Raw genomic sequence first — 18,328 nt, 5'->3', positions numbered from 1 at the left:
GAGTACGGAAGTTATTTGTAGATTTAAGGAAAACTGCTTGAAATGGTCAATAATAAAACTTGAGGTAAAAGCGTGAAAAAGTCATGGTTTCATGGAAAATTGAAGTTATTTCTTTTTATTCTTTCATTCGGATTGATTTTGCTTAGTTCTTTATTTGCATAATAATTACAGCACAGAATCCACTTATGGAGACCCCAGCGTTGTGCTAACTCCACAACACGAGAGTTCTACATTGTGTTCGTTTATTCGGGATGATATAAATTTCTACTCAGACTAAAGAGGAACACCTGCAGAATGCATGTGGTACATCAGCGCCAACTGTGTTCTCTACTAGTGACTGGGCCGTGCCGATCCATGTGAAATAAAAGATAAGCGATATGTTGCTAGTAAAATATGTGACTATATTATTTAATAATAATTGACTGCAGTAGTCAAGTGCGAGGTGTAATGAGTACAATTGCGAATTTTTTAATGCGCAAAAAAAATACACGCTTTGAAAGATACAACCAGATGGCGGATTTTCGGTCCCGATACTGAACACTAGGTGTACGCCAGTTGCAGTGATGTCCTTGAACTCATAGCTACGCTCCTCCGTATGCGAAGGAAGGTGACATCTTGTCGCTGTGTAGGGGGCGAAAAATCCGCTGTCTGAATACTTTAGCAGAGCGAAATGAAGAAGAAATATGAGGTAGTCCAGGGAATAACGTTGAAATTGACGAAGGCAAATTTGGGGACAATCGTCGCCAAGCGGTAAATAATTGTGGCTGCTTTGTAATTTTTGTCCTGGCGAAATAACTCGTCTGTTACGAAAATACTCACGGCGGCCATACTTATTTACCGATTTGGGGGAAGTTTACCACATATTATAAGACCAACGTATAATGTTCCGTCATGTTGGCGACTTTGTGTACTTGGTTGTCATCGTAATGGCATGGTTTAACGGCTCCACACCAATTCTATACTTTAGTCCGGGGTTGCAGAACTGGGGAAGAAAAGGGTGGAAGCCTGGGGAAAGAGTTCGTTTCCCTATCCACAAGGTCGGAGCCTTGAATGACGTTTCTGTGACGTTTGCCAAACACACTGTTCTCTCTTCTCTTCTCCCCCTACCGTACAATGACGCGAGGGTTGAAGGGAAGGGATTAGTTACGTGTTCCGACTTACGACGTGTGCTTCAATTGTAGTATAGTTTTGCATCACTGGTTTAGTCCATTGAGAGTATTAACAGGCCTTCTTACATTAATACTTGTGAAAGTATTTATTTGATATATGGCTGCTATATATTACCCTAGATCATATATGTAACAGATATGTCGAGGTTATAGGCTTTGAGGTTAACAGCTTTTGTCAGGTTTACTACGCTGCCATCTAGTTGTTACATAAGGAGTCACGTCATAATACCGATTTGAATTGCATTAGCGACTGTGCTGCCATCTCGTGTTCGTTTACGGCGGACGGGTGGCGATCCTGGCGGTTGTTCTCTTCAAAGTGCTGCCTATTTTAACGTAGCGAGGAGTTATCTGTTACATGATCTAGGATATTACTTAAGAATTGTATATAGCCTATTATATTGTAATTATGATTTATAAATTTAGCGTAGGAAAGTAAAGTATGGACCTTCTAATGGTTTCTTTTCTGATTATATGAGGTACACGTTAAAAATCATAAATACTATACTTCTCACGAAAAGGGTAAGAAGATCATAGTAGGCCTAATATACACCCATTAGAATAAAAGTGTCTAGACTTTTTTTTATAGTTGAATTACCACCTTTATTGGAGTTTCATAACATCACTGCGGTACAACTCTGTTTCTACAACTTAGAGACTCCTTTTCATACGACTTTGTTCGTGGAAGTCGCGGCTCTCCATCCACCCAGAACAACACGAGCCGTTCGCGCTTAAGGGGACTTGATCTTTATAGCAAGCAAAATAATGGTAAAAATATCCTATCTTCAAGCAGTCATATATATATATATATATATATATATATATATATAATACTATTTATCAGAGCTGTTTCGATTTTTTACTGAAGTGTGTAGACTATACATCGCCTATTAAGCTTTAAAATGAAAAAAAAAAAAGAATGGTTACCCTAGAGTAAATCTTTACCCTTAAATTAATTTTTGAATTTAAACGTATTTTTTTTATATAAATTCACTACATGCCTCTGATTAGGTACACTCTATTCACATATTATAGCACACATTGAATTGAAATTTTGGCGACTTACTGCTAATAGATACTAAAACATACCCTTCTGGAATTATTAATATATCTGTAATATTATGGACATAGGGCTTATACCAATCAACACCGTCAATAAATAAAAAAAAATTACCGATGAAGATTGGTATAAGCTCTATGCCCAGAATATTGCAGATATATCAATAATTTTGGTTCGGTGTGTTTTAGTATCATGTAACAGTAAGTGGCCAAAATTTAAATGTGTGCAATAATAAGTGAAAATAGAGTGCATCTGATCTGAGGTCTGTAGTAAATTTATAAAAAAATTATGTTTAAATTCAAAAATTATTTTAAGGGTAAAGATTTACTCTAGAGCAGGGATACAGAACTGGCGAGAGAGGGGTGGAAAGCATGAGGAAAGCGTTGGTTCCCCGTCCACAGTCCACCGGCGTTGAATGACGTATCTGTGGCCCGTACGCAATCACATAACACAGACACTGAATACAAATCCCCTCCCCTACCAAGTCAATGACGCGGGGGTGGAAGGAAGGGGTGAGTGACGTATTCTGATGAGTGACGTAACGCCACAATTGTCGCCCAGTTATGCAAGCCTGCTCTAGAGTAACCATTAGAGTATATTACATTTATGACTGTTTGAAGATAGGTCATTTTTACTATTACTTTTCATGCGATAATGACCAACTCCCCTTAAGCAACGTTGCCTAGTTTGTAATGTTAAGACTCAGTCGCTGTTAGTAATAGTAAGATATTATTGTAGCAACGAAGAAAATGAGACATAATAAATAAGTCGCTTGAAAGCATTATAGAAATAAATTTTATTGTACTTATAGTAGGTCTACGATTCTTCGTGGCACTCTACACACTTACATCGCCTGCCAAAACAATCGTAGATATACAAAGAGGTATGCTTGTTGGACGGGACTTGAAGCATCCCTAAGCATTTCAGCTCTAATAAGACTTTTGTGCACCTATTATGGAATAAGTTGTGTGATTATTGTGCTGCGCGACTAAGACGTCCCACCATTCGCATACTACACTTTCCTCTCCAGCTATCAAATTCGTATACCATAACATCTGGTTAGTCTGTCGTACCTCATAGATCAACACGAGTCGTTATGTCCCGTCAGTCGAGCAAAAATCAGGGAGAGGCTTCGGTGCCTCTATGAGTCTAGAATCCACCAACATTGCGATCTATCTTCGGATGAATAGCGAGGAATACTCTTCGGCGGACGATCGATTCGGCATCACTCATACACAAGTGGTGTCATATTTTTCGAGATGGAGATAATGAAAAATGAACTATGGAGTGTTGTAGGAAGAACGGGAGAAACAGAGAAGAGTTAAAACCCAACTTTATCCATCACAAACACAACTCCACCATCACCAAGACTTCAACTCGGATCCGTGGTCGTTGTAAACCAGCTAAGCTATTATGGCAGCTGGAAAGTATCATACTATAGGAGGCATATCTATTGATCTTGATATCTTGCTCTCGCCTGTAACCCCTTAAAGGAGATTGTGAGATTTTGGATGAAAAGTGTATTTTTTAAACAAGACTGATAATTGAGTTTGATATGTTAAGAATATATTCCCAAGTTTCATATCTACATTCAGTCCACTAATGTGTATAAATATAATTTTTTTTTTTACCATGCACAGGCCCACGTTCCCTTCCTGGCGTGCAGAATTGCAGAAAATTAACTTTTTCAATTTGGACCGGCAAACATTCGGAACGTTTTTCTGCATGATACGAGATGGCGGTGATAACATGGGTACTAGCGCACTTCCTCTTTCTATTAGGCCTCTAAAGAAAAGTAATTAACTTGCTTTTTTTTTTAGTACACAAGGAACATTTTCTCTATAAACCATTGCAGCTATTTACATGAAATTTGGCACAGTTGTTTTAAACACTACAATGGAGATTCCTGTGGAACAGTTTTTTCTTACGTATGTTGAGAGTGAAAATATTCAGTCTTACATGCTTCAATAAGTTAATTTTATTTCTTCGTAAATGTAACAAAATATGTCTTAAAATGTAAGATACATAGAGAAATTCTGTTCCACAGGATTCATTAGCATCTTCGTAATAACCACTGTACAAAAATTTAAGTTCATAGCAGCAGTAGGTTTTGAGAAAATGTTTCTTATGACTTTAATGGTTTCACAAAATAATAAATTTGTATAACTGTGTAAATTATTGATATTTTTCTTCAAAATTATAGAACACGTTCCTTAAACATTTATTTTGTGGGTGCAAAATTTGGGGCTTATGTGAGGGCGGCAGTGAACCTCCGGATTTTCTAAAAGTCATTTGTAAGTAAGTAAGTAAGTAAGTAAGAGTCTCGAATTTGGCGAAAAACGCACCAGAAAATGGTACAATGCAGATTAATTGCATTGTTATTATGTAGTTTCTTTTGTTGTTGAAATATTAGGAAACCATAGCAAGTAGTGTTACAACCTGGTAATACACGCCTGTCTACTGTCGCTCAGCGGGCGATGTGTGGTTACGCCGAGCATGAAGCTCACGTCACAAACAAATCAGAAACTGCCAACTCCACTGCAGTAATTCTGTATAACTCGACTCGGGCAATTTATCTGCTTTGCCTAATGGCGTTGTCCTGTTGCTTGAGAAATACAATCTAACTTTTAACACTTGTATCGTAAGTAACTAATATCACATTTAATGCCGATTTTGGTAAATAGAAAATGGTAATATACAGAGTGTCCACAGAAAACCTTCGTACATTGAAATGGTGACACACAAAGAGCAACTCAGAATTGTTATAGTGCATACCTCACAAACACTCGATGTGCATCCCACGTGTCACACAGCAGACATCAAGGCTACATTTCCATTCACGCCACACGCGATTCAAAATATCTACTGAAATGGACTCGGTGACACCGGAGATACGATGTCGCAGCTCTTGCAGATTGAGGCGGTTGAGGTACATACTGTAGATGATGTATTTCATGTAATCCTATAAGAAGAAGTCACAGAGATTGAAGTCGGGGGACCTCGTTGTCCACTTGGAAAAGACGTCTTGGACTCAGCGCGTTCAATCCACCTTCCTGCCAGGTGTTTATTATGATGTCTAGAACATTTATTTGCAAAAATAACAAAAGATTGACAAACCCGAACGAACGAAACCCATATTACGAGTAACAGCTTGCGTTCCATTCTGCTCGCTTTCGCTCGTTTCATAAAGAAACATACTTGCGTCTTAATTACTGCCATTATAGGCTCGTTGCATAATGTACTATTAATCATTACTGTAAAATTCTTTCTGTACCTTACACTTGTGACGCTAAATTACCGGTATAGGAGTGTATTCTTTGTTGGCTGTGTGAATACGTATCATCTGTGATTTCGCAAGTTTCCTCACCCCTGCATAAGTGGAAACATAAATATCTTGTTGAAGTGGGTTAGGGGAACCAGAGTGCTCGTCGCCCCCCTCCCCTGCGAGCACTTGTCTTGCTAATTCCGATTATAGTTCCCAGACAACCTGTCTGAACTGAGGCATACAGTTCTGATGCACACATTCTTGCGATCCTGAGAAGAGACGCGGAGGGAGGAATGTTGTTGGGAAAAGCAACAACTGCATTGTGGCCCGCGGCATAAAAATGACAAGTGCAAAACTTCGGAATAACAGAATTACACATCTTCTCCGTGAAACATAAAACCTGCATTAAAATGGAACTTTCAGAATTAAGTGAAGAAAAAAAAAATGTAAGAAAGAATTATTTTTTCGTGTTTCCTGACATGGTGTAAAGAGGCAATGTGCTTCCAGAAAGTGTCATACTATATATCATAAATGCTACCTTGTATGTGTGTATATAATTCTTTAGTCTGTATCCAACTTCAAAACAAAAGTTGTATAACTTGCTGAATGTAGCCCGATCCGGCTGCTGTGTACGCAACGAGTAAAGCTCTCAGGTTTAGCGTTATGTGGGAGATTCGTTCGTTGCAAATTTCATCCAGGTCATGGTTTTATTTTTATAATGCCGTAGAACATTTCTGTGGTTTTCATTATTGTATCGCAAAACGTGGTTTTATTTTATAATACCCCGTAACATTTTCATGGATTTTATTTTAATAATACGCGCAAAATTGTTCCATAGTTTTTATTTTTATTATATCGAGAAACATTTCCATGGTTTTTATTTTTAATACCGTGAAACATTTCCATGGTCTTTATTTTTGTAATACTGCAAAATATTTCCATGCTTTTTATTCTTGTATCGTAAAACATTTCCATGGTTTTTATTTTTCATACCGTGAAACATTTCCATGGTTTTTATTTTTATAATACCGCAAAACATTTCCATGGTTTTTATTCTTGTATCGTAAAACATTTCCATGGTTTTTATTTTTCATACCCTGAAACATTTCCATGGATTTTATTTTAATAATACGCGCAAAATATTTCCATGGTTTTTATTTTTATTATATCGCGAAACATTTCCATAGATTTTATTTTAATAATACGCGCAAAATATTTCCATCGTTTTTATTTTTATTATATCGCGAAACATTTCCATGGTCTTTATTTTTTTAATACCGCAAAATATTTCCATGGCTTTTATTCTTGTATCGTAAAACATTTCCATGGTTTTTATTTTTCATACCGCAAAACATTTCCGTGGTTTTTATTTTTCATACCATGAAACATTTCCATGGCTTTTATTTTAATAATACGCGCAAATATTTCCATGGTTTTTATTTTAATAATACGCGCAAATATTTCCATGGTTTTTATTTTCAATATATCGCGAAACATTTCCATGGTTTTAATTTTTAATACTGTGAAACATTTCCATGGTCTTTATTTTTGTAATACCGCAAAATATTTCCATGGTTTTTATTCTTGTATCGTAAAACATTTCCATGGTTTTTATTTTTCATACCGTGAAACATTTCCATGGTTTTTTATTTTTAATACTGTGAAACATTTCCATGGTCTTCATTTTTGTAACACCGCAAAATATTTCCATGGTTTTTATTCTTGTATCGTAAAACATTTCCATGGTTTTTATTTTTCGTACCGTGAAACATTTCCATGGTTTTTATTTTAATAATACGCGCAAAATATTTCCATGGTTTTTATTTTTATTATATCGCCAAACATTTCCATGGTTTTTATGTTTAATGCTGTGAAACATTTCCATGGTCTTTATTTTTGTAATACCGCAAAATATTTCCATGGTTTTTATTCTTGTGTCGTGAAACATTTCCATGGTTTTTATTTTTCATACCGTGAAATATTTCCATGGATTTTATTTTAATAATACGCGCAAAATATTTCGATGATTTTTATTTTCATTATATCGCGAAACATTTCCATGGTTTTTATGTTTGATACCGCAAAACATTTCTATGGTTTTTATTTTTATAATACCGCAAAATATTTCCATGGTTTTTATTCCCGTATCGTAAAACATTTCCATGGTTTTTATTTTTCATACCGTGAAACATTTCCATGGATTTTATTTTAATAATACGCGCAAAATATTTCCATGGTTTTTATTTTTATTATATCGCGAAACATTTCCATGGATTTTATTTTAATAATACGCGCAAAATATTTCCATCGTTTTTATTTTTATTATATCGCGAAACATTTCCATGGTCTTTATTTTTGTAATACCGTAAAATATTTCCATGGCTTTTATTCTTGTATCGTAAAACATTTCCATGGTTTTTATTTTTCATACCGCATAACATTTCCATGGTTTTTATTCCTGTATCGTAAAACATTTCCATGGTTTTTATTTTTCATACCATGAAACATTTCCATGGCTTTTATTTTAATAATACGCGCAAATATTTCCATGGTTTTTATTTTTATTATATCGTGAAACATTTCCATGGTTTTTATGTTTAATGCTGTGAAACATTTCCATGGTCTTTATTTTTGTAATACCGCAAAATATTTCCATGGTTTTTATTCTTGTGTCGTGAAACATTTCCATGGTCTTTATTTTTGTAATACCGCAAAATATTTCCATGGTTTTTATTCTTGTGTCGTGAAACATTTCCATGGTTTTTATTTTTCATACCGCGAAATATTTCCGTGGATTTTATTTTAATAATACGCGCAAAATATTTCCATGATTTTTATTTTTATTATATCGCGAAACATTTCCATGGTTTTTATGTTTGATGCCGCAAAACATTTCTATGGTTTTTATTTTTATAATACCGCAAAATATTTCCATGGTTTTTATTCCTGTATCGTAAAACATTTCCATGGTTTTTATTTTTCATACCGTGAAACATTTCCATGGATGCTATTTTAATAATACGCGCAAAATATTTCCATGGTTTTTATTTTTATTATATCGCGAAACATTTCCATGATTTTTATTTTTAATACTGTGAAACATTTCCATGGTCTTTATTTTTGTAATACCGCAAAATATTTCCAAGATTTTTATTCCTGTATCGTAAAACATTTCCATGGTTTTTGTTTTTCATACCGTGAAACATTTCCGTGGTTTTTGTTTTTCATACCGTGAAATATTTCCGTGGCTTTTATTTTTATAATACCGCAAAACATTTCCATGGTTTTTATGTTTGTATTGCAAAACATTTCCATGGTTTCTACTTTTGTATCGCAATATATTTTCATAGTATTTATATTTTTAATATCGCAAAAAATTTCCATGGCTTTTATTTTTGTTCCGCAAAACATTTGCATGTTTTTTTTTATAATATCGTGAAATATTTGCATGGTTTTATTTTATAGCGTCACAAAACATTTGCAGTATTTTTAAATTATCGCAAAGCATTTTCATGATCCTTATTTTTATAGTATGACAAAACATGTATGGTTTTATTTTTATAGTATCGTAAAACACTTCCATGATTTTTGTAGTTGGCCTATCTGAAAACTTTTCTATTTTACTAATATCGCAAAGCGTTTAGCCTACATAGTTTTTACCAGCGAATAGGGATTATAAAGAATGGACACTGAGCGAATTTTCCTGTGTTTTGTTTCTCTGTGCGCCGACGTTTAGTTCCACTTTCAAGCGCTAGAGGTTAGTGTAATCGAGCATACACTAAGATAATAATTGAGTATAGAGTTGAGACACAGGATCCAAACGTCGCCTACCTTATTGCATAATCCAGTAACGCTTTGATTCAAATAAATTCAAGTTGACAGCTTTTCCTTATTTCTCAGTGACAAACTAGTTGTAATAATATTTTTTTTATATTTCAGATATAATAAATTATATTATAAAATAATATAATGCATTATAAAATTATGCATTAAATTCGTTTAAATTTGTATATAATATAATATAGGTGTATGGTTTTACTTCTCATAGGAGTTTTGTTTTTCCATTTTCAGTGCTATCAAATCATTACATATTTTAATTATTGAGGTCAACGTCTCAACTCTCATTATAAAGGAACTCTAGAGTCTAGACATTAGAGTTAATGACGGATTTATTATTTTATAGGTCCAATTTATTTTGAGTACATAATGTACCTAGATGTATTAATTATATGTGTTATATTTCCGTTGTGCCGACTGCTAGCTGGTGTGATGTCAGCGCCAACTCTAGGGAGAAAGCAGAATCTCACGCTCTAGCTGGCTTGAAGGTCATTGAAATCAGTCCGGCTACATCAAAAGTACCGACGCGAAGTGTCCATACTTTTACATCGCAAAACGTTTCCATAGTTTTTAATTTTATAGCATGGCAAAACGTTTCCATGGTTTTATTTTTATAATATCTCAAAATATTTCCATGGTTTTATATTCTACTATCCTAGGACATTTCCATAGCGTCTGTTTTTATAATACCACAAAACATTTTCATGGTTTTGATTTTTATAGTATCGCAAAACATTTCCATGGCTTCTGTTTATATAATATCGCAAAATATTTCCACGATTTTTATTTCTATAATATCTCAAAATATTTTCATGGTTTTAATTTTTATAGTATCTCAAAACATTTCTTTTTCTTGATTGAACTGGAAATTATTGCAGACACCAAATATGTCAATTGAAACTTTTAATGGCGAGAAATGAACATTCTGTGACGAATCGGGGGTAGTATTCTAGTGCTAAACATGAGATGCCTTGACACGTCCCTTGCTAACATTCGTGGAATGATAATGCAGGTAGAGAGCTACTTAAGTGGCACATAGCTACTGTTTGGTGAGTTGTTTATGTAATCTGATGACTTTGCACAGAGAAACGGCATCACAGAAGATCGTATACCATTGATTAGAGTTGGGCAGCACGATTCTTTTTCAGAAGTCGATTCCAACGATTCAATCATACATTACGAATCGATTCTAACGATTCGTTCACTATTCTTCTCAGTCTGCGATTCCAACTATTCTTTTGAATCGTCAACGAGTTCACGATTCTTCCTACTCTGCGATTCCAACGATTCGTCAACGAACGACTTAGAGGACACTCTTTTGCAAACCACGCGTAGAACAAAAACGTTCTACGTCTCTCGCATAGATGGCATAAGAGGCGAGACAAATGATTGGCTCTTTCTCATTGGCTGGAACCATTCAGCATGACCTCCATTAATCTACAAAATTACCCAAGATAATGTTTCTAAATTATAATTTATCAACTGAACCTTATTACGAAGTACATTTTTTGCATTACATCTCTATTTAACTATGCACATTTCAGGTTTGTATTCATTATTTTCCATACTTAACAAATGCAGTATTTTGATTTCACTCTCGCTCGGGAGTATTCGGCACGGTTCGGAAATGTCCGCTGACAGGTTACATCAAACAAGTAAATAGAATCGTGGATTACGATACCATGTCAATTCGTTACTATTCTTTTGAACGACGATTCGTTACTATTCTTTTGAACGACGATTCGTTACGATTCTTTTGAACGACGATTCGTTGATACCACGAATCGATTCTTACGATTCTTTATTATTAGTCGTTCGAATGAACGATTCGTTCACGAATCGACCCAACTCTACCATTGATCCCCAATATGCGGCACGTGAGTCACATATGGTCCTCCGAACATTTAGTCATGACCCTCAGAAGAAATATTAGTGAACAAAAAAGGAAGTCTAATCAGTCTGATGATGTTGCTCCAAATAAGTTTATTTCCAAAATAGTCGTAAATTACGTGGAAATCTATATATATTTCTAAATACATATTCTGGCTCAGTGACTTGGGAGACATTTTAACATCCTCACAGAAAAAATAGTATTTCTGAAGAAGTGATCAAGTAATCAAGCAATATAGTAAAGTCCCTGTCACTTCCAATGAATGAATGAATGAATTAATTAATTAATTAATGAGGAAATGGGGAGGACAAAACAATTAAAAGGTACGTGGGTTCTTGCAAAAGAATTTGGGACTTTGAGGAGGAATATGTGTTGGCTGCAAGCTGGTTGACCACTTGTCTGACTCCTGTTTTCGCCGTTCCGTTGAAGGAACATAGAGAATTTTGAAAGATAAAAATCCAAAAATATTCGTAACCTAATAGCTATAACATGAAGAGGAACAGTGTCTCAGGAGGTCACCAAAGATGTTAGAAACCTGGGCAGAGAGAGTGTGAGAGACAGTGTTATCCTTACTAAACCCCATTTCAGTTTGGTTGATAGGCTTTCCCCTCTACTGACACTCCCTACCATCAGTGAAGGAGAAGATGCTACTGTTCATCTCACAAACGTTCGAATAATTGACTTCCTATATAGTGACATATTTTATTTCTGAAAGTATTTATCGGTACTCTATATTTCTATAGTCCGTACTAAGCGTTTATATTGAATTTTATTGCTGTTTATATTAACTGGCACATTAAAAAGCTATGACAGCAGAAGATAAATGCTTTCTCTACGGCTAGTTGCTACTCTACAGCATACACAACGGGACAATCTGCACTGTGTCGCACCCCCTGACTTCATAATACAAACTAGCATTCCTAAATGTAATTAATTATTATTTGAAAATATTCTAAGAACGACACAAAAATATACTCTAACATGTAATTGTCAAACATCTGTGACACTGTATTTTTATATTCAGTTATGTACTTTATTAGATATTTTACTTGCCAGTGTATACAGCTTGGGGGGTGCAGGTATAAGAGGTAACAGCTACCAGTCTGTCACTGACAGACTCGGGCAAGTAAGTAGAAGGGGAAAGAAATGCCTTCGCATCCTCTCAACTTATATGAAATGTCGTTTGGACAAGGGGGCCCTTGGACTATGTTCCGTCCCAGGAATCTGTGGAGTAGAAAGGCGAAACAAGACCTCTGCGCAAGTGGTATGTGGGAGGGCTAGGGCCAATTACTGCTCTGGGGAGGCATTGCTTGAACGAAGCGAGCAATCGCTTGCAGGAGGGGATAATTTCTGTCTGAACTCTACTCTATAGTCCGACCATTGGATCTGTGCCCCCGTAAGATATGCGAACCGAACTTTAATTCCTTTTCAGCCTCGGCAATTCATTTCTCTCCCTGTATTCCTATTTCTCTCTTTTCTACCCCTCTCTCTTTCTCTCCCCCACTACTCACAATTTTGAGCCTTCTTGCGGGACAGTTTATTTGCACTTGCAGTCCAGTGTTGTCAACTCAACATGAATACTGTAGCACGGAGTGGCGAAAGAAATATTATTAAGCAAGTAATAGCATTTTGCATAAGTCAATCAGCGTCATTAGACCTACTTAAATTAAATTATGAATAAGTAATAATTAACCTTACAGTATTATAAGCAATATTCAAGAGACATGACACTGTTTGACGGAAGTTTAGCAACATCCCTATTCGGTAAGGTTCGTGGCCTGCTGTTTGACGTAGTGGGAGAGAAACGGGTGGAATGGGGTGAGTAGAGGCGTTAACTTTTCCAAGAACGACGACAGCGCTGAAGGGGCAAAGATCCGATGGTCCGACAATACCTTCTACAACGAGCATCTTACCTCTTAGCGGACTCGAGCTGATGCTACCCGGAATACACTCCGGCACAGATAGACTCCGCCCCCATATGCGCGAAGTTACTCCACAGATGCCTGGGACGGACCATAGGCGAATGACGATAGATTATGCTCGATGAGAGGTACCCAAGGCGATACGTGAAAGCCAAGATCCGATTTGTGAAATTAATGATATTCACATCTCGAAATAACTTTGAAATCACTTACTGATATTACTGTTATACAGATAATTTTCCAAATTGCAAGAAATTGCACTCTACGTTTTTCTAATACCTGCGTAAACCTAGATGTGTTAATCGAATTTCTCTGAGTTCAGTTATATTTAAAAAAAGACACAATAAATACAAAAAAAAAACATTATCCCCTAATTACCTCATTCGCTCAGTGCTAATACTACTCATTACAACACTAATAAATAACTCTCTCCCTTATTTCCTCGGCCCCCTCCCCCTCGGCCAGTTCCACTCTCAACTGTCGAACTTTGCCATAAATTTTCCCACACTGTCACAGAATTTAGCATTATTTAATATATCGTATGTTGCCAAGTGCACGAATGGCCGTACAGGCTCGTGCGGAGGATCTTGTGTACATGAGTTTGTATAATTGTGTATCAATAAATGCACTTCATTCATTCATTCATTCATTCATTCATTCATTCATTCATTCATTCATTCATTCATTCAATCAATCAATATTTTAAAAAAAAATACTGTTATTCGTGCAGAAATAGATTATCAAACATCGTAAAATATATTCTCAGTAGGTAGAGAAAAAAAGTACTGTATTGGAAATATAACGTAACAATGAAACATAGCAGTGTTATTGCATGTTGCTATGACATTTCTTATGCATGTATGCATATATGCGCTCAGTAAAATAGCTCCAGCGAACTTCAGTAATAACAATTTGAGAAACAAAACGCGACAATTTACTCCCGGTCGTGTAAATACTAGGCCTATACAGGCTGATCCGTAAGTAACGTCATTAATTTCAAGGGGTTATTCTTTGAGATATTTCAAACAAAAACGTTTAATATAGTTTCGCTCATTTTTGCTTCCTTTTCGAGATAAAAATTGTTTTATGTGAAACATTTCATAGCGTGTTTTGGGAAATCCATTGATTTAATTCCCAATATGCTCACTCATTTTAAGAGAACAGTGGATTATGATAATAAATGATTGAAAGAATTTTAGTTTTGTCCTATAAAGGGTTAGGTACAGCTTACAGCAGTAAAATTTTTGGAAATATTCAAAAAATTTTTCTCCATTACCGTATCTTGTACAATAATGAAAATTGGTATGTGCAAAACACAGTCCTTCTGCTACATGTAAAAAATATTTTTACGGTGTAAAAAAATTGTTTATATATATATATATATTTTTATTTTCAAAATTCCAAATGTTGGCAGTTCATTGTGCAATGATGAAGCGTTTCCCTCATAACTCATAAAGTTAACTTTTTCATGTTTGTTTCTCTTTTATTTTATTGCTGAAACTCACGTTTACAATATCATGCTCTTTCAACTAAATTCCTTAATAAATAACATATAAAATTTTCTGTTAGAAGAAAATACTGATATTTGATCATTTTTGTATGAATTTATTTTTATCAGAAAATCTATCAAAGGTAGAGAAGTGAGCCTGCATCGTATTGTAGATATGACGTGCATAAATACACACCAAAAATTTCATCACAGAATGTTGGATAGTTTTTTAATAATGTGGAGACGCTTCATCACTGCACAGTAAACTGAATTTTGAAAAACAAATGTAAATATATATTTTTTTCATATTACAGAAGGACTGTGTTTTACACATACTAATTTTCATTATTGTACATGATACAGTAATGGAGGGAAAAATATTGAATATTTTGAAAATTTTACTGCTGTAAGCTGTACCTAACCCCTTAAATGTGCAGAAATTTGATCCGGACAAATGTAATGTTTTAAAATTCCTTTGCAGAAAGGAAAGTAAAATTTGTTGGTATCAAATTCCTCCACATATAAAGGACAAATCGAAAATTCATTGAACCATTTATTATCATAACACCCTGCTGTCTTAAATTCACGTAGCACTTAGGGAATTAAATCAATGGCTTTCGCAGAACACACTATGAAATGTTTCATATAAAACAATTTTTTTCTCGAAAAGGAAGCAAAAACGATCAAAATTGTATCAAACTTTTTCGTTTGAATTATCTAAAAAAGTGATCCCATGAAATTAATGATATTACGTACGGTTGACTCTATATACACCATAGGATCGAAACGCAATTTTTCCTGCTGTAGATTTTGTAGCCCGAGGGATAAAATCATGTACCCCGGGAGGAATCGTGCGTTTCTCTCTCTTAATGTAACATATACTGTTAATAAACACGAATGTGTACAACTTTTAGCCATTTTTATTTCGTCTAGAGGCCTCGCTCGGGACCTCGCATAGTTTTTTTAGTAGGTTATTTTACGACGCTTTATCAACATCTCAGGTTATTTAGCGTCTGAATGAGATGAAGGTGATAATACCGGTAAAATGAGTCCGGGGTCCAGCATCGATAGTTATCCAGCATTTGCTCGTATTGGGTTGAGGGAAAACTTCGGAAAAACCTCAATCAGGTAACTTGCCCCGACCGGGAACCGAACCCGGGCCACCTGGTTTCGCGACCAGACGCGGTGTTACTCCACAGATGTGGACCCTCGCATAGTGAGGGTGATTGTGGAATATGGTGGAATGATGATAATGATGAGGGGAATCGGGAGAACCCTGAGGAAAACCCCTCGCGTTCGTTTTATCTACCACAAATTTTTTTCATGACCCAGACGGAGCTCGAACTGTGGTCGCCACAGTGGAAGTCCTTGAGAGTTACTCTCGACCACGAGGGAGGAGGTGTTAAAACTATGCAATTTTATTAATGTAAATTTTAAATTGTACTCAATTTTGGAGATGGGAACTGCAAGCTGTATACAACACGAAACTCTCTTCGTCTGTTACGTAGTACCTGCATCATTACTCTGGGGAAATTGAACTACCGGTGAGTAATTCAATGCGAAAACATATTGTTAGAACTAGTATCTGCTTGGATAAACACTATATAACTAATTAACTCTCTCGTGTACAGAAAAAAATAACCTGCAGCTATTAAAGCAAACTCGATAACATAAAAGCTTCTAAATTAATCCACACCTTCACAGATAATTCGTATCTGAGATTAATTAGCTCACAAACATAAAACATCTCCGCCAGATTTAATGGAGCCCTGACCTGGAAAAATTGACTTTCAATTTGTAGCCTTTGTCGGCAGATTTATATTGCCGCCTATAACTTTTTAAACTATAAACGTCGGCCTGGTGAGACAAGGAAGCAAGAGTCCTCAACCGAACTTTAATGGGGTTTTGTTTTTTTGTCCGTTTTAATACTAATGAAGTTTGAATCTTGAAAATTGTTTCGAAAAATCGATTTCGACTTACTGTAGGCCATATGAAGGGTTCAGAACCATAGTGGGCCAAGCGCCATTTACTAAAACCTTAGAAAACAAGGGTTAAAATGAAGTTATTACCATAATTCAATGGAAACATATAGCAAGTAATATGAAGTACTGCGTGTTCAGTTCAAAGTATGTCATGGCTCTCTGTATATCGTCATATGGCTAGTCGTTGAGCCTAGAGAATTCAATCTTCCTACACTTCCACACTTCCACAGAAGCGTATTACCTATGTGCCAGAGAAGTTGCCTAGCAAGTACGGCGTTCATTCTGAAGAGTACTTACCGATACGTACGGTAACTCCAGTAGTGGCAGGAATGTGAATTGTTTGGAAACACGTACTGAGGTGAGTTTTTTCTTACTATCGGGATATGTGGAGAGGGTTAAGACGATTACGTACGTATTTGTTGACATTAACTTCGACGGTCAACATGAACACGGAGCATTTGATTTGTATTGTGGAATGTTGCCGTACGCAACCGATGATAACAAATACCCTCTGTACGACTTGCTCGCGCAAAACACAGTTCAAAAGAGGTTATGGTAGCACATAGACTTTACAGACCGCCATATGTTGCTACGACGTTGAAGTTATATCGTACACATTCTCAAGTTCAGATTGAACGCCTTGATTAATAGGCAACTTCTCTGACATAAAAGCTGAAACTCTCTTCAAATCGCTGACTCACAACAGTGACGTCATGACACACTTTGAAATGAACACCCAGTATACACATTAAAACTAAATGATATGTCAATATCCTTTAAATTATGGTATTCACTTAACCTTAACCTTGCTTTCTCAGTTTTTAATAAATGGTGCTTGGCCCACTATGGCTCTGAACCCTTCATATAATCTGATCAGTATGACGAGACCCAAGTGCATTTCAGTTATTTATACAGGCTGTAACAGAGCCTCACCGACAAACTTTGAGGGATGATAGGTCACACAGAGATCACTTTTTGTTAAGGAACGTATCCTTGTTGCCACGTCCTTTAGGAACTATGCATCCAAAATTTAATGTCCAGTACTTTTTTTTTTAACAGAAAGGAAATTTAATTTTCTATGCATGTTCTGACAATTTACAACAGCTGTTAAAATGACATATTCTGTTACAGTACGTCGTTACATTTTTGACACCTTAGCAGCATTCATCATACAACTGTGTTAAGCATGGCAGTGTTGTGTTGGATTGTTAGACGGATTGAAGCTGCACCAGACAGACCAATAAAACTACAACTGTGTAACAGATGGTAAGGACTAAAGGCGCACACTTATGCAACATACGTGATGCGGAATGCGCTTCTAAAAAGCATGCATAGCTCTTAAAGAACGTGTCATCGAGCATATGTTCTTTAATAAAAAATGACCCTCTCTGTGTGATCTATCATTCCTCAAAGTTTGTTGGTGAGATCCTGTTACTTTTCTGGAAGGATAGTGTTACATTTTTGTTCAAAATGTAGTTATAGGATAAGACTTTATAGCCCAATTTGGGAAGCCTAATAGGCTAATTATTTTCGTGCCGTAGCATGCACAAGGGCTTTAGCGTATGTCGTGAATGCTGCTTCGTATGCATGGATGTTTGTCAGTCTGATGACCTAAGGCTGGCAGTATTACTGCATTGGACATTCTGTCTCGGACAGGACAGTTTTGTCTCGGACCGTTCGATGTGACGGGATGTGCCGGGACGAATGTCCGATGCA

At 35.9% G+C, this 18,328-nt stretch overlaps 1 protein-coding gene across 3 annotated transcripts in view; it reads left to right on the top strand.

Annotated features, from left to right (window-relative positions):
- Positions 1-18,328, top strand: part of RhoGEF3 (Rho guanine nucleotide exchange factor 3) — a 717,495-nt gene that overhangs the window by 560,936 nt on the left and 138,231 nt on the right. The gene's annotated exons all lie outside the window — the stretch shown is intronic.

This window comes from Periplaneta americana, chromosome 16 (assembly GCF_040183065.1).
Source record: "Periplaneta americana isolate PAMFEO1 chromosome 16, P.americana_PAMFEO1_priV1, whole genome shotgun sequence".
NCBI lineage: Eukaryota > Metazoa > Arthropoda > Insecta > Blattodea > Blattidae > Periplaneta > Periplaneta americana.
Note: the sequence above shows the minus strand (reverse complement) of the source record. Positions and strands in the feature narration are given on the sequence as shown.